The sequence below is a fragment of the Gossypium raimondii genome, chromosome 11 (genome assembly GCF_025698545.1).
Source record: "Gossypium raimondii isolate GPD5lz chromosome 11, ASM2569854v1, whole genome shotgun sequence".
Lineage (NCBI taxonomy): Eukaryota > Viridiplantae > Streptophyta > Magnoliopsida > Malvales > Malvaceae > Gossypium > Gossypium raimondii.
The window spans coordinates 31150490-31177192 of NC_068575.1; the positions used below are offsets into that span (position 1 = coordinate 31150490).

The following is a 26703-nucleotide window of genomic DNA, read 5'->3' on the forward strand; positions in this document are numbered from 1 at the left end:
CATATCTGAACTATAACACCCTGAATTTTGGCCTAGAAGAAATAGGTTTTGAACAAGGGAACAGTTAGAAGACTGCACATAAATATTTAGTTGTGCAAGGAAGTGACATAAATGAATGTCTGCTTCAGTGGTTAAGTGATTTAGGAGTGTTTGGAAGTGTCTGAGAAGTCAGGGGTTCAAGCCTTGGCTTATGCAAATTTATTTAATTTAAGTGAATAAAATCATTGGATCTAGATAGTAGGTTCTTAAATTATTGTGGTTAAAATATGATACAAAGGAGTGGTTGGTCTAGTGGTAAGGGGCGTGTGGAGTGTACATGGGGTTTAAGGTTCGAGTGGTAGCGCATCAAAAAAGGGAGTATTTATTTTGCTGCCTAATTCGTGTGGGTGGTAGAGTTGAATTGAAATACTACTAAATGGAGTTTGAACTAGTCATAAAGAGAATTGAGGAGGGATATTTAGAGAGATTTGAGGAGAGAATATTAGGATTTGGGGTTGTTTCCTTTTCGTTCAACCTTGGCCGAATACAGCTTCTCTCCTCCCTCACCATTTTTTCTTTTCGATTTTCTCTCCTAGTCAATTCTCCCTTTTTCTTTCTTTAAGCGCTGCCGAATAGCTCTGGGCTTTAGCAAAGGTTCGTTGATCAATTAGGAGCATACGATTTTTCTCTTCTTCTCTCTCAAGTGCTCTTCATTGGCCGAATACTGATAGATTAATCCGGATTTAAATGTCTCACGCGATTGAGGGCATTGGTTCGAGCTAGGCTCTTCTAGAACGCAAAGCTTCCGGAGTTCTAAATCACGAACGTTTCGTGGTTATTCAATCGGTAAGGGTTAGTTATTGGACGTTCCATAACTAATTTACACAAGGAAGAGTTAGTGTCCGAGGCTTCCTTGGTAGCTATAACTAGCTTATTGGAAAAGAGGAGTTCATCTAATTACGAGGATCGGTTCAAAGACGAGGAAAATTTGTGCCTAAAGCTGAGCTTATTCTAATTAATTTTTCTTCATATTTATTTAACTGTTTTTATTATTCTATTTTCAACTTTTTCCTTTCACCCATTTTATTTATTTATTTCAGGTCTTCAAATTTTATTCCCCCGAACTTCTTGGGCACGACAACTGCCCCGACATAAATCTGATCAAGAGAGGAACAATTTGCAGTAAACTCAGTCTCTGAGGGATCGACCCTACTCCCTATACTGACTAAATTGCAAATTAGGCGTAGGTTTATATTGGTGGATTCGACACCCATCAGTTTTTGGTGCCGTTGCCGGGGACTGGCAACACTTATAATTGTTTAAACTATCTTCATGACCAGATCTTCATCTGGAGATTTCGAATACGACCTAGAGATCGAGAAATCAGCACGAGCACGACGAAAAGAGACAGAAGCTCTTAAACGTGCAAGTAAAACAGAAGTTGAACTAGGACAAGGGATCCTAGAGTCCGAACCACAGAAGTTGAGCCAAGCTATTCGTGCAGAGGCAATTCGACGTGGGAAACAAGTTGAAGTGGTTGAACCTGAGTCCGAACCACTTTTTGAAGCAAAAGAAGTAGAAGTTGGTGAACTAGAAAGGATGGCGAACTGAACCATTCATCAACTAGCCGCTGCTCCCAACGAGCAAACACCATTATGAATCAACTATCCAACCGGAGAAACCCCGTTCGAGTTGAAGTCAGGCCTGATCCACCTTTTGCCCACTTTTCGAGGCTTGAAGAACGAAAATCCACACACTCACTTGAGAGAATTCCACATAGTCTGCTCAAGCATGAAACCACAGGGAGTAACCGAAGATGAAATTAAACTTTGGGCCTTTCCTTTTTCTTTAGTTGACACAGCAAGAGAATGGTTATTTTACTTACCTCCTAGTTCAATTACAACATGGGATGACTTATCTCGTGTTTTTCTTGACAGATTTTTCCCAGCATCACGAGCAGCTGAACTTAGGAGAGACATAGTGGGAATTCGCCAAATGGAGAGTGAATCGCTCTATGACTACTGGAAGCAATACAAAAAACTGTGTGCAAGTTATCCTGAACACGGTTTGACCGAGCAATCACTTCTTCAGTATTTCTACGAGGGTTTGCTCCCTATGGAAATGAAAATGATTGACGCAGCTAGTGGAGGGGCGCTTGTCAATATGACTCCACAAATGGCAAGAGAACTGATATCCACTATGGCGGTAAATTCTCAACAGTATCGGCCGAATTCAGAACCCACAAGACGGGTTAATGGGGTAAACGTTTCATCCTTAGAAGATAAATTGGATAAGTTTACTAATATTGTTCAATCTATGCTTACAGAAAAGAAGAATCGGACCCAACTGTGTGGAATTTGTACTACATCTGAACATCCAACGGATTTGTACCCACTCCTTAACGAAAATTCAACAGCACATGTTGGCGCTGTCGGAGGCTTTTCGGGACCTCTGCAAAGGCGCTATGATCATTTCTCCAACACCTACAATCTCGGGTGGAAAGATCATCCCAACTTGAATTACAAAACTAATCCCCGATATAATCTGTCATACCAACCGAGACCTTTGCAACCACCGCAACCGCCACCCAAGCCGAGCACATCTTTAGAAGCTATTATGGAGAGACTTGCTGTCGATGCTGCAAAATATCAACAGAGGACAGACGCATCAATACAAGAGTTAACTAATCAAGTTAGTAAACTCTCGATGGCAGTTAATCGTTTAGAATCTCAAGGTAAATTACCTTCCCAGACAGAGCCGAATCCTATGCAGAATGTAAGTGCAATAACTCTTCGTAGCGGAAAAGTTCTGAAAACAGTTCCAGAAAAAAGTCATGGGCAAGACAAGGAACAGGAAAAACAGATCTCTGATCCAACAGCCAGACCAGAATCAGAAATTCAGAAACCATTCGTGATGCCACCTCCTTTTCCAGGGAGGCTTGCAAAGGATAAGAAAAAGAATGAGGAAAAAGAAATCCCCGAAACATTCAAGAAGGTGGAGGTAAATATCCCTTTGCTCGACGCTATCAAACAAATCCCTTGATATGTAAAATTCCTCAAAGAATTGTGTACTAGCAAGAGGAGGTTAATAGGTAACGAAAGGGTAAATGTAGGAGAAAATGTCTCCATAGTACTGCAAAAGAAGGTTCCGCCCAAATACAATGACCAAGGTATGTTTCCTATTTCCTGTGAGATAGGTAATGTAGGCATTAAGAAAGCCATGTGTGATTTAGGGGCTTCCATTAATGTTATGCCTTATCCTATTTATAAGTTGATTAACGCGGGTCCTTTAAAAGAGACAGGCGTAATAATCTAGTTGGCAGACAGGTCAGTTGTCTATCCCGAAGGGTTGCTTAAAGACGTCCTTGTTAAAGTTAACGAATTAGTTTTCCCTGCAGATTTCTACATTATTAATATGGAAGACGATAACTCAACTAATTCGTCTGACATTTTGCTTGGAAGGCCATTTCTAAGTACCGCAAGTGCAAAAATTGATGTTCGAAGTGGAACACTAACAATGGAGTTTGACGGCGAAATTGTGAAATTCAATGTCTACAAAGCTATGGGTCATCCTAACTCACTATCAAATATTTCTAGCATTGATATTATAGATTGTTTAACTCAATCCTTCCCAAACTAAAATGTTGCCTTCGATTTTGCAGCCACCAACCTTGGAGCTTAAAGCATTACCAGACCACCTCAAGTACGCCTTTTTGGGAGAGAAAGGCACCTTACCAGTGATAGTGTCAAACAGACTAACCAAAGACGAGGAGGAAAGTCTAGTTTGAGTTCTGAAGGAATACAAGGAAGCTATTGGTTGGACAATAGCCGACATAAAAGGGCTAAGTCCATCCACTTTTATGCACAGAATTTCCATCGAAGATAACACGAAACCAAAGAGAGATGCTGAGAGGCGCCTTAATCCACCCATGACGGAGGTAGTAAAGAAGGAAATCCAGAAATTGTTGGATGCTGGAATGATATACCCGATCTCTGATAGTGATTGGGTTAGCCCGGTTCATGTCGTGCCCAAGAAAACTGGCGTGACAGTGGTGAAAAATTCGTCTGGAGAGCTAGTTCCTACCCGAGTCCAGAATAGATGGAGGGTTTGCATCGATTACAGAAAGTTGAATGTAGCTACCCGGAAGGACCATTTTCCACTTCCCTTCATCGATCAAATGCTCGAGCGATTAGCTGGTAAGACCCATTATTGTTGTCTCGATGGATATTCAGGATTTTTCCAAATTCCGGTGGCACCTGAAGATCAAGACAAAACAACTTTCACATGCCCCTTTGGAACGTTTGCGTATAGACGAATGCCGTTTGCACTCTGTAATGCTCCGGCCACTTTTCAGAGATGTATGGTGAGCATATTCTCCGATTATGTCGAGAAAACCATTGAAGTCTTCATGGATGACTTCACGGTGCAGGGTAACTCTTTTAACGAATGTCTCGATAATCTTGCTAAAATATTAAAAAGATGCCTAGAATTTAATCTTGTTTTAAATTATAAAAAATGTCATTTCATGGTTGACAAAGGATTAATTTTAGGCCATATAGTTTCCTCAGAAGGTATTGAGGTCAATAAAGAAAAAACAGATATTATTAACTCATTATCTTACCCCACATCTGTGAGGGAAATTCGTTCGTTTCTTGGCCATGTAGGATTTTACAGACGATTCATAAAAGACTTCTCGAAGATTGTGCAACCGCTTTGCAGTCAATTATAAAAGGATAAAGAATTTGAATTTGACCAGACTTGTAAAGATGCATTTGACGTGCTGAAGCAGAAATTGGTCTCCGCCCCCATAGTGAAACCACCAAATTGGAACTTTCTGCTCGAAATCATGTGTGATACAAGTGATCGAAGTGTGGGAGCTGTTCTTGGCCAAAGAATAGGGAAAGAGCCTCATGTTATCTACTATGCTTCGAAAACCTTGGATGCTGCCCAAAGCAATTACACAACCACTGAGAAAGAATTATTAGTTGTTGTGTTTGCTTTAGATAAATTTAGATCTTACCTGTTGGGAACTAAAGTGATTATCTTTTCTGATCATGCAGCTTTGAAATATTTAATAGGGAAGAAGGAGGCAAAATCTCGACTGGTTAGGTGGATTCTGCTCCTACAAGAGTTCGATTTAGAAATCTGAGATAAAAAGGGATGCGAAAACTTAGTTGCTGACTATCTGAGTCGATTACCGATTCCAGTGGATGACACACCATTGAAAGACAACTTCCCAGATGAAAACCTGTTTTCAGCAAATGCGATTCATCCTTGGTACGCAGACATAGTAAACTATCTCGTCACAGATACTATACCTTCAGAATTACCAAGGTCTAAAAAAGATAGGATCAAAAAGGATGCTCGATATTACATTTGGGACGATCCCTACCTTTGGAAGCATTGCTTCGATCAGGTAATCCGATGGTGTGTAGCAGAAACAGAGGTACAGTCTATCTTAACTTTTGTCATTCTTATGCATGTGGAGGACACTTTGGACCTAAACGCACTGCACATAAAATTCTCGAGTGTGGACTGTTTTGGCTAAACATATTTCGTGATGCCTTCTTATTCTGCAAAACCTGTGAAAGATGCCAAAAAGTCGGTAACCTTAGTCGTCGAAATGAGATGCCCCTTACTCCTATCCATATTTGCGAAATTTTCGATGTGTGGGGCATCGATTTTATGGGTCCTTTTATTTCTTCTTTCGGTAATTTTTATATACTCTTACCTGTTGATTATGTTTCTAAGTGGATAGAGGCGAAAGCCACTCGCAATGATAACGCTAAGACTGTGATTGACTTTCTTAAAAGTTCTATCTTTTCTAGGTATGGCACTCCACGAGCATTAATCAGTGACAGAGGAACTCATTTCTGTAACAAGCTCGTAAGTGTACTTATGGAGAAGTATGGAGTGACTCAACGAATTTCTAATGCTTACCATCCACAGACAAACGGATAAGGTGAAGTGTCGAATCGAGAAATCAAGTCCATCTTGGAGAAGACTGTTAAACCTAATAGAAAGGATTGGAGCTTGAGACTAAATGACGCACTTTGGGCTTACAGGACAGCTTACAAGGGACCAATAGGCATGTCACCTTACTGACTCGTTTTTGGTAAACCGTGCCATCTCCCGGTCGAATTAGAGCACAAGGCATTTTGGGCAGTTAAACAATGTAATATAGAGATGAAGACTGCAGGAAGGGCTCGAAAGTTGGACATTTAGGAACTCGAGGAAATTAGAAACGATGCATATGAAAATGCTCGAGTTTATAAAGAAAAGACGAAGGCATTCCACGATAAGATGATCACTAGGAAGCAGTTTTCAATAGGACAGAAAGTTCTTCTATACGACTCCACCTTAAAAATTTTCGCTGGTAAGCTTCGATCCAAATGGATAGGTCCATTTACTATTACTAATTTATTCTCAAATGGTGTAGTGGAAATTCAAAGCGAAGAAACCCGGAAGTGCTTTAAGGTGAATGGTCAATGACTGAAACCCTTCTACGAGAATTTTCAAACACACACAATTGAGGAGATTGTTCTCGAGGAGCCCAGAAATTGAATAACAGGTCGTCGAGCTAACGACGTTAAACAAAGCGCTGTTGGGAGGCAACCCAAATTTTCCTTTATGCAAATAAAATTTTTGGGAAGGTAAAACGGAAAGTGAAAATGCATGTTGAGGATCGGTTTTGTCTAAGGAAAGACTTGGTACTTAAGAATGTCCATTGTGACTCACCTCTCTTTCCTAGGAACTTACCTAGTGCATTTATCATGACTATTTTACTAAATCCCATAATCTTGGTTTTTGATAATTTATTTCTTGAATATTTAAGCATAGCATTAGCTAAGCTATAAATTCGAGAAATAAAAATTACACATTTTATTTTATTTTATTTTTCTCCTTTCTTCTACTTTATTTTATTTTGCAGGTAGACCTTCCAAGATAAAATTTAAGCTTCCATTTCAGCCTACAAAATTTCTTTAATTTCAGCCAAGGCCCAATCCACCCTCCACGACGTTGAAATATATAGGGAGTTTCCTTTTCTCTCTTTTTCCTACTTATCTTTACTTTTATTCTTTAAATTACATTGGGACAATGTAAAATAAGTAGGGGGAGGGAAACATAAATTGGTTCTAATTTGCTTATCTATTGTCGCTATTTTTGCATGTTTTCGGTAAAAGGTAAATTTTTCTTTTGATAAGATGGGATGGTACACTTATAGTTTGACCTATTTAGCTATTTAGTTCTTTACACATAAACTTTTCAATAACCTAGACTTAGTGGGTAAGAAATTTTTAGGAATTATGAGTTTGCTTGACTGCCTACCTTATACATTTTATCTTTTAAAAAAAATAAACAATAAATAATAATAATAATAATACTCCTCTGATACGAATGTTAAGAGTGAAAAATTGGAGCTGTACACCGGACCGAGTAACCGGAATGTGGTGCTTGGGTTGTCATTACATCTCGCGTAAAAAGGTTTGTGTGACTGTCTAATTTCTTTGCACTCACTCCGCTAACAAGTTATCACGAGTAGGGCGAAATAACTCGCTTAGAGACGTCCGAATTGAGTAACCGGAACATGGTGCTTGGGTTGTCATTATGTCTCACGTAAAAAAATTCGAAATGTCCTAAGTACACAAAAAATTATTATATTAAATAAAATAAAAACTAAATTAGGGGTAGGCCTATCAAGCTCTAATAATTCCGAAATATATTTACCTACTTCTTAGGCTAGGTTATTTGATATGTTAATGTGCTGGGATTAAAATTGTTGAATTGTACAAACCATGGGGGTCAAGTCCTATTCTGGAGAAAATTTTTCCTTTTGCAGATACATACGAAATGCTTGAGGACTAGCATAAGCTAAGTAGGGGGGATTTGATTAAATGCTAAAGTTACATATTTTATGTAATTAAATTGGTTAATTTATGAGAATGCACAACTAATTTTGCCATATTTATTGAATTTTGTGCAGGAATGCAATTTGGGGCTAAATAGAAGAAAAAGGAAACAATTGGGATAGATTGAAGAAAGAAGCAAAGAAGGAGGGTCAAAGCAGAATTTTTCCAAGAATAATTAGCTGAAATTGTTGACTTAGTGGGAGATTATTTTGGGATATTTTTATATCATGGATTATTTTTCCTTGATTTTCTATACTAGTTGGCTCTTAATTTAGTAAGGCCACTAGTATAAATAGATGTTAAATTGTTCATTTTAATCATCAATCAAAATATCAAGCTTTCATCTTTCAATACATTTTCTCTCTTCTTGTCACGAATTCATTTGCTGCTTTTAGTTTCTTTTCCTTCAAATTATTAATTCCTAGTAGCCACCAACTTAAGTCATTTGCAATCCCTTTTTCAAATTCCCTTTCTATTTCCAGTAGCCAACCACCCATTTTACCTTATTTAATTTATCCAATAATCAACATGCCCCAAACCTTAGTTAACTAAACCCATTTTTAGCTTTAGGTCAGAATTAACCTCGTCAAAACCCGTAAGTTACGAACCCGAGCAATTTAACTCCTCAATTCCAGTACTTATTATTTCTCCGAATTAAGAGTATGATTTTGTCAACTCACAAAGTCAGATCAACATTAAGTCAAAAAAGATGTCGTTTGATTTAGTGTGGTTAGACGTACAGTTGGAATTCTGAAAGGAACGTTTCTAATCGGTTTTCTGTGAACACATTGGCATGCCAAGTAGAGATTGCTGTTTGGTTCCGTCAAGGGAAGTAGTAACCGGATTTAAATGTCCCACGCGGTTGAGGGCATTGGTTCGAGTTAGGCTCTTCTAGAACACAAAGCTGCCGGAGTTCTAAATCACGAACGTTTCGTGGTTGTTCAATCGGTAAGGGTTAGTTATTGGACGTTCCATAACTAATTTACACAAGGAAGAGTTGGTGTCCGAGGCGTCCTTGGTAGCTATAACTAGCTTATTGGAAAAGAGGAGTTCATCTAATTTCGAGGATCGGTTCAAAAACGAGAAAAATTCGTGCCTAAAGCTGAGCTTATTCTAATTAATTTTTCTTCATGTTTATTTAACTGTTTTTATTATTCTGTTTTCAACTTTTTCCTTTCACGCATTTTATTTATTTATTTCAGGTCTTCAAATTTTGTTCCCCCAAATTTCTTGGGCACGACAACTGCCCCGACATAAATCTGGTCAAGAGAGGAACAATTTGCAGTAAACCCAGTCTCTGAGGGATTGACCCTACTCCCTATACTGTTTAAATTGCAAATTAGGCGTAGGTTTATATTGGTGGATTCGACACCAATCACCAATTCTCGGTTCTTTGTATGCTACATCTCTAATCTGCAATTTGTTTTATCGTTGTTGGTATGTGGTTATGGTATGATAAGGAGTCATCTGTTACTTTTTGAGAAACAGTATTGAGTGGTAAGTAGGGTGCAATTAAGATGGTTTGTCAAGTATGAGTCTAGTATAAAGATGGTGACTTTTGTGTAGGTGGTGGTCGAGGTTGATTGACACATTGCCTGGGAACCAAGGGTGCAATGATCATTGATTTTCAGAATAAAAGTATTTGGAACGAAGAGAATCTGCAAATTGCATCAGGTGTGTAAACACCCCACTGTAACTGTAGAACGGCAAAAGCCAAAAAGCTGAAAATACGGCGTTTGAGACCACACGAGCGTGCGATCGCTCGTGTGGTAAGCCAAACCCACAAACCATGGGCGATAGACTGTAGAGGCTTCCATGAGCATTTTCATAGGCTTAGGCCATAATGGGCCACGTTGGACCGAAATGGGCCATGTGGGCTCATTGGGCTCGTGTTCCCCATAAGGATGAAATCCATAATCTGTGGCAAATACTAGACTGGGCTATGTAGATCTCATAATCGTGGAAAAATCTATGTTGAGCGGGCCGCACGAGCGTGTGGGCCCACTTGGGCCGAGTAATGGGCCTTGGGCCATTTACACTGTTATGACCATTTAGGTTACCTAAGTCACATGAGGTGACTGCGAACCTTTCGAAAGGTCGATATCTGCATCGAGACCCCAAAATAGGGTAAAGTGACAGAAATACCCCCATAGGATAAAATGACCAAAATACCCCCATAGCGTAAAATGATCGAAATACCTCATAGGGTAGAATGACCGAAATACCCCTATAGGGTAAAATGATCAAAATGCCCCCATAGGATAAAATGAATGTTATGGCCTTATGTTATGTATGACTATGATTGAGCATGACATTTTGCATACACGTATGATATTATGTCACGACATATTGCATGGAGATTTTTGGGATTTGGGTATTTTTATGTAAAAAGGCCTCTTTAAAGTTATAAACTTTAAATTGGGGTTTTTTATTTATTTAGTTTGATATAAACTACTAGTTGTAGAAAAAGACGGGCTTTCAAAAAGTAATTGTTTTCAACGACAACAAGTTTTACACTAAACACCTCAATGTGACACCGCCAGATTCGGCCATAACTCCTAGGCTGGGTTTGGGGTGTTACATTTAGTGGTATCAGAGTCAAGTTGCAAAACTTGTTTGAGTCATTTTAGTGTAGTCATATGCTAGATGAGTATGCTTTAATTGTTAAACCATATATAATATTATGTGTTCATTTTTAGTTTTATTAGTTTCATGTTTTCCATTCATTTTTATGATAAACGGTAAAGGGTTGAAGGAGTAGTGAGAGTAGTAGTAGTTTAGACCTTTTTCAATTTTTGTTCATCAACTAATGCATTTTGCCTTTGGTTTTTTGTTAAGTTTTTTTTATTTGGATTATTTAGTTGGAAATGATCATTGGGTTGATTTTAAGTTTTAAAAGATCTAGGTGTTGATTTTTTTCAATTTTGGGCCAGGATAATTTAACTCAATATATTTACAAGTATAGTGTACTTTTGTGATTGTGAAAAAGGGTTCTAGGAAAGTTCTTGGAATGGTTTGTGTGTTAAATCTGTATCCTCTTGAAATAATAGAATGGAATGGAACGGTTAAATGTGTTAAATTTGTCTCCTCTTGAAATAATTGAACTCAATATATATGTTAAATGTGTATCCTCTTGAAATAATGGAATGATTTGTGTGTTTTAGCTAAATGAGTGGTTGAAGGTAACAACAAGAAGGGGAAAGATATCGCTCAAGGGTGTGCTAAGGTAATAATACCCTCCCAATGTCTTTGTTGTAAGTTGGTCATGTGTTCAACTTTAGAAAGATGAAATTTGTTAATAGAAAAGGAGGCTGCTAAGGTAAAGAGCAGAACACCAAAATATAAAGCAAAACCACAGTAATTACCCTTTTAATGGAATTGAGTTAATACCACTTTTACTTTACATATTTTAAATTTGACTTTGGCATGAAGAAAAGAGACTAGTTACCATGGATTGATAAAATATAATAAAAAATATAATTATTAACTTGGACCATAAAAAATATTTATAATAATTTTAAATTCAATTTATTTATCAAGAAAAATAGTATTTTATTCTATGGTTTAAATGATATGTTTTGTTTATCAAAATTGGATCAAATTGATGAATTGAATTGATTCGATCGGTATTATAAAATTGAGAAAAATAAATTAATAAAAATCAATTGAAGTGGGTGAAAATCGATTAAAAACCGTTTGAATAAAATTTAAGTTAATTTAAATATTTAATTTTGTTGTTATAATTTATAAAATAAATGCATATGTTAATATTATTAATTTATGTTTATCAATATTTTATTTTGCAAATTTCAAGATTTTTTGAAATAAAAATATTTTGAAGTTTTACCTTATATTGATTGAACTAATTATTTAATCATCTCTACACTCTGATCCGTTTTTCATTTTTTTATTTAAACACACGCAAAAAATATAAATTAAGATGCGGTAAAAACAAATAGAAAATCCATCATTCGCAAGTTGTATTAAAGGCAGACCTAACCACTTTTAAACACTTAAAAAACAAATAGATAGAAATTATAGAACTGAAAAAGATATAAATTATAAAAATATATAATAATATATAATACAAAACAAATCGAATAGAGGTATAAGAAATAATGTAATGTGGGAAAGCACGTGAATGACAACAAGATTTCAATAAAGAAAAATCCTACTCACTCTATAAAAAAACATCATAAATAGTAGTGATTCATATAACTCTTTTACTATTACTTATAATAATTTTATTTTTATATACAATAAAAACAATAATTATATTTTTATAAATATAATTTTATTATAAAATTTAGTCAAAAATAATATAATCTCGGTAGATATAGAAATTGGTCAACAATCAACTTCTTCTTTCTCTCTTCCCCAAAACAAGAAGAGAAGGGAAGAGCACCCAAGGTTTCATTAAGTTTATGGTGTGTTTGACTTTGACAAATACCCAAAGTATTCTTTAAAATTTTCAAACCAAACCGAGAAGGGAAGAGAAATTATTTTTTTGATGAGCACATTCTTCATGTTTCTTACTGTACACCTATAATCGAATTGAGTTAGTACAAAATAAAAGAAAATAAGACCTTATTTAAATACCTTTTTAGTTTAAGTGAAATGTTATATTAAGTAAGTTGAGTCTTTATATTTAACTATTCAAGATGCACATTATAAAAAAAGTAATATATTCAATTATTTCTTTTCTTTTTCCACAAAATTATTAAATTTATATTATTTTTCCTTTTACTAATTTTAACTATTCAAACAAAATAATATATCTTTTTCTATTCATGATTATTAATTCAAATATAACATTAGTTAATTACAATGTGGGATGAATACAAGGTTTTTAAAAGGTAAATTAAAGATCAAATTTTATAAAAGTTTTATATAATATATGTATATTTCGTAAAATTAGAAATTATGTAATTTGGATGTGGATGTATTTTAAGTTTAGATGTTCATCATTAATTTTTCTTTTAAAACAACTATAATTTCGTTCAAGACATTATTATTTGCTAAATAAATAGCCATTATTGTTTAATGAAATTTGATAAAGAAATTAATTTCAAGTTTTTTACCTGCAAAGATAGTTGTAATTTCTATTTGTGCTTTGCAAAGATTCTTCATATGTATTGTTCATTTTTCTTTAACAGTGTGTTATTGCTTCCTCTTCTTCTTTGGCTTGCTTGATTGCTTCCTTCACCCACAGTTGAGCTTCTTGTATTCACTGAACCACTATAAGTTCTTTGGAAATTAAATTCTTTGATTTTGTTTTATTGTTATTGAAATTAGTATTGAAGAAATGTGACCCTTTTACTATGATTTGGAGATATGCAACACTTTAATATCTTGCATTAATGACTCGTCTACCTTTAATAGTATAGGGTGAGAGGCGTAAAAGAATTGGTCTTGCATTAACAGTATGACTGCAAATGTGTACAATTGTGAGTTGGTTCTTAGTTACATTGGGTGTCACCCATAGCCTACATACTTATAGACCAAGGATTAGATCATATATTTTAGATTTTATGCAAAACGAGATTATGTGAAAAGACTAGTATATGCTAGTGACGGGACTTGTATTGAACAAGTTAGGATGAATAGAATTACCTTTTTTAAACTATGTGAGATGTTACAAACTTTAGGGGGATTGAAGTCGTTAAGGAACATGCTTCTCATCACCTTAAAAATCGAGTTATCAAGCATCAGTTTAATAGGTCTAGGGAAACCGTTAGCAAATCATTTCACAATTTCTTAAATGTTGTCATACACTTACAAGATGTGTTATTTAAAAAGGCAGAGCCAATTACAACTAATTCTACAGACCCAAGGTAGAAGTGATTCAAGGTATTGGATTGAATTCCATATACAGCTCGTACATAATTTAGTTGATTTAGATTTAAATATAGTATCCTAAACCAAGGTTTTATACATGTGATGTAGAATTGCTTAGGTACTTTAGATGTAACCCACATCAAGATTAGGGTTCCAACAATTGATAAACCTAGATATCGAACTCGAAAAGGTGACATAACAACAAATATGTTAGGTGTTTGTACACCTTATATGCATTTTGTTTATGTTTTTTCCTAGTTTGGAAGGTTCTGTTACTGATGGACGGGTTCTTCGAGATGCCATTAGGAGACATGGACTAAAAGTTCCTCATGGTAAAGTGCAAAATTAGAGGAATTTGAATTAATTTTTAAGGTCATACTTTTTTGGAAAATTAACCATGATAAATAGTTTTTGTATAGGTTGTTATTATCTAGTTGATGTTGGATACACAAACTGTGAGCGATTTCTTGTGCCTTTTAGAGGATAAAGATATCATTTGAATGAGTGGCATCAGGGTTACTAGCCAAGTGCTCCAAAAGAATTTTTCAATATGAAATATGCTTCAGCGCGTAATGTTATTGAAAGATACTTTGGGTTATTAAAACTTAGATGGGGAATACTTAGGAGTCCATCATTCTATCTTGTAAGAGTGCATAATGGAATCATTATTGCATGTTGTTTGCTCCATAATTTTATTAAAACCTATATGAGTCTTGATCCTATTAAAGCGAAGTTGGTAGAAGGATTACCTAGTAATGTGATAGATGACTATGAGCCGAATATCGTAAATATTCATCTATCGGATGCATGGGCTACTTGGAGGATGAAACTAGCCAATCAAATGTTCGACGAATGGCAAGCATCTAGAAATTAGTTAGGTTTAAGGTAAAAATAGTAAACGTTAATTTATTTATGTTATTTCATTTATCTAGTTTATGATTTTTTGGGGTGTTTGAATTATTTTTTGTATTGTACTAGACTTGTTGAATTATAATTTATTTTCTTTTGATTTATCATGTGTTATAATTTTATAAAGTGTTGACCATTTAATTCATAATATTGAACTTAATTTTAATTTGCATTTTTTCTTAAGATAGCTATGTTAGGTTTTTCACAATCAAGTGTTTCTTCCCAAAATTCTCGAGGAACCAAAAGGAAATGGGTTTTAGAGGAAAATGCTGCGTTGGTTGCCTGTATGGAACATTTAATATAGATACGGGATTCAAAGCCGGTTATTTAAATGAGCTGGAAAAAATGTTAGAAAAAGTTTTACCCTATGGTATGTTGAAGGCTAAACCTAATCTTGAATCGAGGATTAGGACATTGAAAAGGGATTGGGCAATCGTTTATGACATGCTTAGTGGAAAAAACAATAGCGGCTTTGGTTGGGACGAGCATAGGCAGCTTGTTGTTGCTGAAGATGCTGTGTGAAACTCATATATAAATGTAAGAATTATTTCAAGTCTTTATATCTTATTTTGACCCAACTTATATCTAATATGGATTCCTTATTTTTTATAGAGTCATAAAGAAGCCAGTCAATTCAAACATTGTAGTTTCCCTTATTGTGACCAACTTACTGCCATCTACACAAAAGATCGAGCCATTGGGAAAGATGCTCAAACAGCCGCTGATATTGTTGAAGAAATAGATGTTGAGGATGTAGCTACTACAGATACTCATGGAGAAAGAAATGATTTCCATGGATGCGAAGTTGATATTTCTTTGGATGACATGGATCTTTCAGCTACACAACTGCAACCACCTAGAAACCGTGATTCTATATTTTCAAAGAAGAAAAAAAAGATTTCTGATACAAGTGATCATAATTCTTCTACTTCATTTACTAATGTGCCACTTTACTGGTGGAAAAAATACGGACTGTTGGCATTGAAATCAGTAGGAGTATTGCCTCCGAAGTGCTAATTCAAGAAAAGTCAGAAATGACCATTCAAGAAAGTGCTCTAAAATTATATCCAACATTATGTGAAGTAGAAGGTTTAACTGAGGATGAGCGTTATCGCGTGTTGAGCAAAATTCCAGACCATCCAACACAAAATGCTCATTTTCTTTAGTTTACCTTCTTTTGTGCGATTGGAATGGGTTAGAAGATTTCTTGCTGACCATTAAAAATCATGGTTGTGTTGATGATATTTTGATAACCTTTTGTATTTGTAATATTTAAATGGTATAATGACATGATAGAATGTCATTACAATGTTGTAACTTTTTGATGTTGTAAAATTTAACATATAGATTATGACATATAAGCTAATGAAATCATGTAACTTTTTGTTAATATATGATTATTATGTTTGGATGTAAAATATAATTCTCAAGCTATTTATTACTTTTAATATTTTGTTTTTATTGTAGAATAATTAAATTATTTGTTTCACAAATGATATTTTAGCACATTAAATATGTATTGCAGTTTAAAATAATAAAGTAGGTTATATATTATTTTATAATATTATACATTATGATTTTTAATTCATATAATAATTATATTAAGAATGTTATTAAATTATATATTATTTTATTAAATTTTATTTAATAATAATTATGTTAAAATATGATTAAATTATTTATTATTTTTAATAAAATATATTTAACAATAATTTTATTAAAATTTAATAACAATAACAATAACAATAATCATCTACCTAAAACAATTCTACTAAGGGTACTTTGGCCATTTAAGCCTTTTTCCTTATACTATTACAACATCTATTCCATTCAACCAAACACAAGAATGCTATTACAGCTCTATTCCATTACAACTCTATTCCATTACAGCCCTATTCAATTACAGTGAACCAAACATACCTCTAATTCATTATTAACAACATTAAAAAATTATGGGTTAACTATACAAATGGTCACGCAACTATTAACACATTTTTGTTTTGGTTATCCAACTATAAAAAAAAAATTCAATTTAGACACTAACGTTAGTATTCTTTTCTGTTTTTGCTCAACCGTCGTTAAAATGATAATGAAAATAATGGCGTGGCTTTTTTCTAACTGGTATAATAACACATTAAGTCATCAAAACTTACATATTCTATCAATTTAATCCTAATTCTAAATAATTCAATAAATTTAACTATTCACATTTACAAATTCTATCTATTTGATCCCCAGACACATATATATAATTAAAGTATTTAATTTGTCTTTATATTTCACGTAATAACAGCTTTTAATATAACATAATTTATATTATTTGAAATTTTTTTCTAAAATTTTGAATCTAAAAGGTAATTATATTATGAAGAAAAAATTATTTTTAAATATTAAAAGCTTAATTCCGGAACACATATGATATTCCTAGTTGTACTAATTTGCAGCTTCATGCTACTTGATCTTGGTTTCTTTTGAGGGGGATTTTTTGTTTTCTTCTAGTTGTAAAGTATTACCAGATTTGTTTCGGAAAATGGAAGAATACAAAGAGGCAGTGAATTTTTTACTTTTTGGGTTCAAAAAATTTTCATTATTTCATGGAATTGATGTGTTTTATTTTCAATCGTAAGTCAAGTTTGGAATCGTATGGGTTTCTCATTTTATTATTTCTTCCAATTTCAATTCGATTAATAATAAATGTTAAATTCATTTTCGGGTTGGTTCTTAACGTGAAAAATCATTATAAATACCTTGTAACTTAAGCCGCACTTTTTAATTTATTTGGCAACCCAATTTAAAGGAAACGTTTTACCAAAAATAAATATAAAGGCTAACTTTATTTACAACTAGTATTGGTAACTAAATAACGATTGAGTTATAGTTCGATTGGTATAGGCATTATTACTGATGCAGGAGGATGTGGGTTTGAATGCGCTGAAGCGTATTATTCTCCTATTTATGGGTTGGAAAGAGGCTATTAGTAATTCTAGACATTGTATCAAAAAGAACAAATATGATAATAATCTATAATGAAATTAATGTTTTAGAAAAGAAAAAAAAGTATTGATAATTAGATTTACGATAAGATAGGATAATTTGATGGTAGAGTCATCGATTGCTCCTCATCTTGATCAGATAGTAGAACGGGACGAAGCCATCAGAAGTACATTCACACAAGCGGTTCACTTTTGTCGATATTTTGTTGATGACTTACATTTCTTACTAATTAATTGTTAAACTATGTTTATATTTTTGTTTGACATAAATTGCATACTGTGTTAATTGTTGGTTGAATATATTTTATTCCGTATTTGGAAATAAATCTCTCTTTTCTTGCCTTCAATTATTTGTGAAAATATTTTAAAAATTAGATAAATATAATAATAAATATAGCAATATAATAATTTCAGCAATCATATAACGGGAATTCTTGGAAAATTGCTGTACGATAACAAATTAGCGGCATTTCTATGGCAACGAATGCTGCTAAATATGTATAATTAGGTGTAGGAAAGCACCGCTAAATTGTAGAAGTGTGTAGTAGTTATTTATGAACATTTAGCGACGTTAATGAGTAAACGCTTATGTATATGTACAATTAGCGGTGTTTCAACACTAAATGCCGCTAATGTGTAGGAGATATGCATAATTTATTTATGATGATTTGGAGGCATTCACCCGGGAAAACGCCACTGTAAGTTGTATAACAGCGTTTCTAATATAAACGTCGCTAGTTTTCCCGATATTAATATTAGCAGCATTTTTTGCATCAATTTTTTTTCTATGCCACTTTTTTGTTTTTTTTTTTTTGCAGCTTTTATAAATACCACTATATCCTTGATTTGTTATAGTGTCTTGAAATGGTTAATATTTGATGCATTGATGGTGTTTATTTTTTTGGTAAATTACAAGAGGGCTTTACAGTAACACAATTAGTGTGATTCGAATTCAGACCATATCTGGGGCGGTAAACACCTTGACCATTAAGCCAACACATAAGACTCAATGGTATATCATTTTATACATCATTAGTGAATCAAATGATACTACATCATTAAAAAAGAAGTTTACCGATCTTAGTTTTAAAATCTTTTTATGATATATCATCATTTGCTTTAGCAATGAAGAATAAAATTATATATACAATGTAAGTGCATCAAATATTAATTGATTTGCGAAAATTCAATTCCCAAAAGCTTCAAACAACGTTACAAAATTCAAATTATTTTCTGATTTTATTATTAAAATATAGAATTTTCACATTAGAAAAACATTTTTTAATTTTTTATGATATATCATCATTTGCTTCAATGATGATAAGTAAAATTATTAAGTGTTATTGCATCAAATATTGATTCATTCTTAAAACTCAATTCCAAAAACTTCAAAACAAAGTAAAAAAATCAAATTATTTCCAGATTTTATTGTTGAAATATGGAAATTCCAAATTAAAAAATCAATTTTTAAATCCCTTTCTCGTAAAAGATAGAAATCAAAGAAAGAAACGAAATCAAATCTTGAAAATATATATACTATAATGTTGTGTATAAATTAAAATATAGTAAATTATCTCGTATTTTTTACAAATTTTAGTAATACAAGAAATAACTTTAAACATATTATTTCCAAATTAAAAATGTTAAAATTCACCCTATGAACCTAGCTTGTAAAACCATAACACAAAGGTTTTACAATCAAATGCACTCTTACAAATAATGTTCCTTGAATAAATTAAGTGCTCACAATTCTAGGTACAATAACCTATACAAATCTCTCAATTATATAGAGTTTTTGATACTTACTCCCATAGTGAAGATCTATCACAATCCCAATTAAACAGTAATCTAACTTGTTGAAAACAATATAATAATCATAAACAAGGTAAATAAGGATTGTTGGCAGCTAAGTCTTTAACATTTCAATGCAATCCAATTTCCTTGATCTAAGGGATTATATAGATGTGATTCGATTTGATCGTTCAATATGTTTCCGAGTGATATGATCTTCATTGATGGTTTAGATATAATCCACAATATCAATACAGTCCAAAGATATGGTTCAAAAAATTGTCAATCACCTATATATGGAAAGTAACAAGTTTGTCGCAATGGTTAAGGAAGCGGACACTTTCTCAAGCACATCCTAGTCTTTCCATATTTTTCAACAATATAAAATCAAACTTGGGTCAACTTAAAAGCAAAATTTTAAGCAATTATGAAACAAATTTAATTCCCTCACAAACTTTATACATATGCATCAATTTATTTCCAAGCACATTAAATTTGACATGCATGATTTATATGAATGAAATATTAAATTCAATGGTTAGACCATTAAAATATTAATCATACAAGAAGATATAAAAAAGTGTAAAATTACTATAACATCCCAAAAACTGGGTTAGAAGAAATTGAGTCAACCAAACCAAGAGTGGTTACATCTTGATTTTGAGTTAGGATTTTGAAGATTTTGCAAAACAAATTGATTTGGTTTATTAGTTAAGTGTTCAAGATGTGTGTATGAAGTCTTGTATTCAAACCTCTACGTAAGCAATGAGAAAATATTTTTATGTTATTCTGTAAATTAGTTTTATTTTTTAAAAATTTATTAACTTCATTTTCCCATATTCCCAAAATGTTTCCCTTCCCTTCTGTTTTCTTGCTTTTTGTTTTTACTCTTCTTCACTCCAAATTGTACTTTTCTTCTCTTTTGCCTTGCTAAATTGTTGTTTGAATCTTTCTATTTTCGTTACACTAAGTCCCATTGTGCCATTAATCTTCAACCAAATTGTAAGTGTTCTTTATCAAGTTTTATTTGCTTGAATTTGTGATGAACTAAGTTATGTTTCTTTTTGTGTGGAGCAAGTTTCTGATTTGCGTAAGTTTTGTTAGGCGAAGATCTTGAGAGTGATGTGTCCGCAGCGATTTAAGTTTCATGTTTCAGTTTACATGCAAGGTTAAGCATTTAAATTTCGTTTGAGATTTTGTGTCGAAGTTCTTCGACGTAACATCGGTTTGGATGCTAATTCAAGTGATTTGATTGGGTTTCATCATTTGATTAGGTCAATGTAATGTCATTTTTAGGCCCCGAGATTATCTTTGTTGCTTCTACATCAAAATCATGTCAGGTGTGTAACGAAAACCCCAATTTTTGCATTTGGCGAATGCCGAAAACCATGGTTGTCAACGTCGCAAAGCTATGTGCCAGGCCGTGTGAGCCACTGTGTGGTGGACCTCGTAACTCATTCTTTTGGAATTAGAGTCACACGGGCCAGAGACACGGGCATGTGTCCAAGCCATGTGAAGGAATTTTTGGGTCTTGATGTTGGAAGAAAATGGATTTGGAAATGTGGCGGAAAATAAATTTAGGGAAAAACCATAGTTTTAATTTTTTTTCCAAAACAAGATCTTGGTTGTGATATCTAAAGTAATAAACACTTAATCAAAATTGAACCTTTTCGATTCGTCTAGGATGAGTGCTTCGACTGAGTAGTCTTCTCCGCTATCCTCAAGCTCACGTCTACCGAGTGTGGGCTTGCTTCGAATCAGAAAATTTTTCATAAAAATTATTAGTGGGGTAATTTTGTAATTTCTCTAAAATTTTGGTTCAAGTTGTAAATCAGAAAAATATCTCTAGAAATTTTCTAGAATAATCTCTTTAGAGAATTTTTTTCTCTACAACTTTTTCTTGAATTCAAGTGTGTGTAAATAATGACCAAGACTCTCTTTATATAGGAAGAGTTTAGAGAGTTCAACTATAATTAAACTAAATCACTTTAATATTAAATTAATATAATATTTATCAAGATAAATATTAGATTAAATTTAATATTAAATCTCATTAAAATAATAGAATATTTATCTACAAGATAAACATTAAATTTAATTTAATATTAAGATAATCATTTTAATACTAAATTAATAAAATACTATTAAGATAAGTATTAAATTAAATTTAATATTAAACTAAAATAATATTATTTTTAGAATAATTAATCTGAACTCCAATTCTTTGGTAGAGTCTCAGTAGGAGTGTAACCCTTCCACTGCTCAACCATCGATGAGTAGTTGCTGCCGGCCACTAGGACCTAGCCATCGTAGCCGCCGACACCGTCGTGTCCGGTGATGCAGGTGCAACACCCTTACGACACCACGAGCCGATTCGACTACTGTTGGTTCTATTCGAGTCATTGATGACCCAATCGGTCTGGTCTAGCCATCGGTTGGACTGTCGGCTCGATTTCACATACCAGGCCCAGTTCGACTAACTTTTGGGTCTTGGTCTCGATTTTGGGCTCCTAGGCCCAATTTACAGTATCAGATCCAATTTTCAAGTTCAATTACCTATTGGGTCAATTGTTTGACTTGAAATTGAACTACCAAAAATATCATTTTAATTTTGATTAATTTGATTAATTTAATTTTATTTGATCAAAATTAATTTTTCCAAAAATCACTTAGATTTTCCAAATTAATTTTTTAAGAAAATTCTTTAATCAAATTCTCTAGTTGAACAATTCTTACGACCACCTAATTTAATTCCACATCGTATAAATCGACTCAATTAAATTATTTCCAAAGTCGTAGAATTTTCTTTTGATTCAAATGTAGTCCGATCGAGTTTTTGTTGAGCTAGCTGAGGGACTAATCGGACATATACAATTAGGCTCTAGTGATTGAAATTATGTCCAGAAGCATCATTCTGATAATTCGCAATTACTTAATCATGGAGCCAGTCCACAAGAAGTACCATGATTGAAAACTCCTTATATACGCTTTACGAAAATAGTTCATCCAACTGCTTTATCCAATAATCTCGTCATGTGTGTGTTACCCACATATGATATCCTTGATTCCTTTGAGTTAAATTTGTTCATTCAATACAATCCTATTTTATCTCATTGTCAACATTATGTCTTCTTAATGATTAATATGATCACTGCCAACAAATAACTGTGATAAATTGTTCATTCGAGAACTAGCGACCCTTGACCACGTTTCATATTTATCAATCCACACAATGCCAATAAGAGAATATCGTTAACTCTTTAATTAAGCTATGAATTCCACTACTGCTAGTAAAGTCATGCCATACACAAGTCATATACCCAACATACCGGTTATGGGTTTATTTATATTTATAGTATAAGTCTCCACTTATATTAAAGCACATGAGTTGCATACGCATGGTCAGTGACTAACTCAAGATTTAGGTAAATCACCATGAATGTCACAAGTGAATTAACTCACAAACGGGTTGAGAATTAATTCATCTTGGGTCTAGCCTAATGTATCACTCTACCAATGAATACATCTATGTCTCTACTCGTGGAGTTAATTGCTCCGATAGACAAAACTAGTCATCTCCCTAATTGGAATTGTAGACGACATAATAATCCTTCTTAGTATTTAAATTAAATGCTCACTTTGATTCTTTTACGGGATTACGGACTCATTTAGATTATCTACTGAAGTAAGTTGTCTTTCTCACAATGTAAACGTTCTTTACAATGACACTTATCTTTAGTTTAAACTTTAGACAATCAATGAGCTAATATTTGCTTGTCACAATTTCACTATGCATTCAAAATATAAAAGATAGAAAATACAAAAGACATGACAGTGAAATGTGAAATTAACTTTATATATTTATTCACCACTCAAATAAATAGAAAACAATTACATGTTTACTACAATATGGGCACATTTCCCAATAATCTCCCACATGCCCCAGTGAAGTAAATGTGTCATGTTTCGCATTCTCATATCATCGACGTGCTTGTTAAAACTCCGAGTTACAAGAGTCTTAGTAAACAGATTTGTAAGGTTAATTTCAGAAGCTACTTTCATCACATCTACAATTCCTTCGGCTATTATCTCTCGTATCAAGTGATACTTTTGATCAATGTGTTTTGTCCTTTTTTGACTTTTCATTTCCTTTGTATTTGTTATTGCAGCACTATTATCACAATATAGTGTTATAACTTTTTTCATACCAGGAATAAATTCAAGTTCAGTTAAGAACTTTTGAAGCCATATTGCTTCTTTCCTTACCTCAGAAGCAGCTACATACTTGACCTCCATAATAGAATGAACAGTGCAAATTTGTTTTACACTTCTCTATACTATGGCTCCATGACCTAGAACAAATATATTTCCCAATGTTGATTTTCTCGAATCTTTACAAGTTTGGAAGTCTGAGTCTGTGTATCCAGCAGGACTAAGGTCCTCCCCAAAATACACAAGCATATAATTCTGGTTCTTTTAATATACCGTAATATATGCTTTACAGCTTGCCAATGCCTGAGACCTAGATTCGTCTGATATCGACTAACCATTCCAACTGCAAAATAGATATCTCGATGTGTGCAAAGCATCGCATACATAAGGCTTCCAACTGTCGAAGCATTGGAACCTTACTCATATGCTCTCTTTCTTCCACTCTCTTAAGACAACCATTTAAAGAAAGATGAAAACCTGATGTAGTCGGCTAAACGCTTGGCTTCACATCGTTCATTGCAAAATGTTCTAACACCTTGTCAATGTATAAAGCTTGAGATAGAGCTATCGTTTTATTCTTTCGATCCCTAAAGATTTGAATTCCAAGAATATAACTAGCTTCACCCAAGTCATTCATGTTAAACTGTTGTGATAACATAGTTTAATAGATGACAATTCTCCTACATCATTTCCGATAAGTAGAATATCATCGACATACAATACAAGGAATACCATATTTTTGTCCTTTATACACTTATAAACACAAGATCCATCAGCGTTTTGCTCAAATCCAAAAGTCTTAATCATTTGATCAAATCTTTTATTCCATGAGCGAGACACCTGTTTAAGTCCACAAATGGATCTTAGCAGTTTGCAAACATTTTTCTCCTTTCCTTTGACAACATAGCCAGTGGGTTGAGCCATGTAAACAGTCTCATCAAGATAGTCATTCAAGAATGATGTCTTGACATCCATTTGCCAGATCTCGTAATTGAAAACAACGGCAATGGATAAGAGTATGCAGATAGACTTGAGCATAGCTACTGGAGAAAAAGTCTCATCGTAATCGATGCCTTCTTTCTGTGTGTAGCATTTTCTTACAAGTCTAGCTTTGTCTGTTTCCACTTTCCCTTCCGCATTTCTCTTCTTCTTGTAGATCCACTTACACCCTGTGGGTTTAATCCCAATTAGTAAGTCTACAAGTTCCTACACCGTATTGGATTTCATAGAATCCATCTCGACATCCATGGTCTGTTTCTAGAGCTTGGAACTAATGTCCTGCATAGCCTTCTCGTAAGTGAGTGGATCATCATCCTCATGATTGGCTTCCGTATTATAAATACTACCATCATAGATGAATAAGTTCAGTTTCCTAGAAACTCTCCCACTACAATGGATTCCCCTATGTTGTTGATCGTTTGTAGGTTTTTCTACAACTTTCTCGAGAATTGAACTTGGTGATTGTTTTACCACTTTTGAAAATTTTTCGAGCACCACTTTACTTTGAGGATTAAAGTTATCCATGTAACTTTCCTAGAGGAAAGTAGCATGATTAGAAAATTTAATCGTTTTATCTTTCAGATTGTAGAATAATCCTCCATTTGTTACTTTTAGATATCTTACAAACATGCACAATTTTGTCCATGCATTCAACTTCTTTGCATCCTTATCCAGAATGTGTGTTGGACAACCCCATATTCTAAAGTGATTTAGAGCGGGTTTCTTTCCATGCCGCAGTTCATAAGGTGTCTTACAAGAAGACTTGGTTGGCACATCATTCAGAATATAGCAAGCTGTTTATATCACATATCCCTAGAAGGAAGTAGAAAGTTGTGAATAGCTTAACATTGAACAAACCATGTCAAGCAAGATTCTATTCCTTCTCTCAGCTATGCTCTTCTGCTATGGAGTGCCCGACACAATAATTAGGATAAAATCTCATTCTTTATGAAGTATCCTAAGAACTCATCGGACAAATATTTCCAATCTCGGTCAGACTAAAGATTCATTATGGATAAACCTAATTGTTTTTTCGCTTCCACATGAAACTCTCAAAATTTATTAAAGGTTTCACTTTTGTGGTGTATTAGATACACATATCTATATCAAGAATAGTCGTCGATAAAAGCCACATAATGATCATAACTTCCTCGGGCACTGATACTTATAGGACCACATAAATCAGTGTGCACAAGTTCTAAAGGTTGGTTGGCCTTTATACCTTTCACATTAAAAGACCTCTTAGTCATTGTACCTTTCAAGAAGGATTCACATTGTGGAAGACTAGCTTCCTTAAGCATACTTAAGGGACAATCTTTCACGAGTCTAGTGATTCTTTCTTGGTTAATATGACCAAGTCTTAAATGTCATATGTACCCCTCTTCAGAGTGAGAAGTTTTAAGCTTTTTATTCATTATTTCAGTTTGAAGCATCGAGTAGTTATTTGGTTTGATAAAGTAGATATTGTTTTCCATCCATCCATTATAGATTAAAGAATGATTTCTGTTAATAGCAATCTCTTTATTGAATGTCACGGTATAACCGTCATAAAATAAACATGCTACATAAATTAAATTCCTCTTAAAATAAGGTACATAAAACACGTTCATTAAAACAATCTTCCTAAAATTATCAAAGTGTAAAATAACTTCCCCTACTACTTCGGCTAAAATAGAGCTCCCATCACTAGTCCGCAACGAGAGGCTCCATTACGCAGACTTCTCATTTTGCTGAACCCATGTAAAGAAACACTCACATGGTTAGTGGCTCCAGAATCAATAAACTAGTCATCAATTGATTCTTTCACTAAGCAAGCTTCAACCATAAAGAGTTTCATACTTTTGCCCTTTTCGACTAGGTAATCCAAATACTCATTGCAGATTGATTTGAAATGTTGTTTTCTGTTGTAGAAGAAACATTCGATCTTTTTAGGATCTTTTGACTCCCTATCCACACGAGATGGAACTAAAGACTTGATTGATTTCTTCTTTCCCTTACCTTTCTGTTTCCCTTTAAAGGACGAGGGGCCGATAGTTAAGTTTGCCTTAGGTTTCTCTTGAACTGGCTTACCT

General features: G+C 33.7%; 1 pseudogene; it reads left to right on the forward strand.

The window, feature by feature from the left end:
* Positions 1 to 1974: 1974 nt before the first annotated feature.
* On the forward strand, positions 1975 to 6471 carry LOC128034779 (uncharacterized; annotated as a pseudogene).
* Positions 6472 to 26703: the final 20232 nt, after the last annotated feature.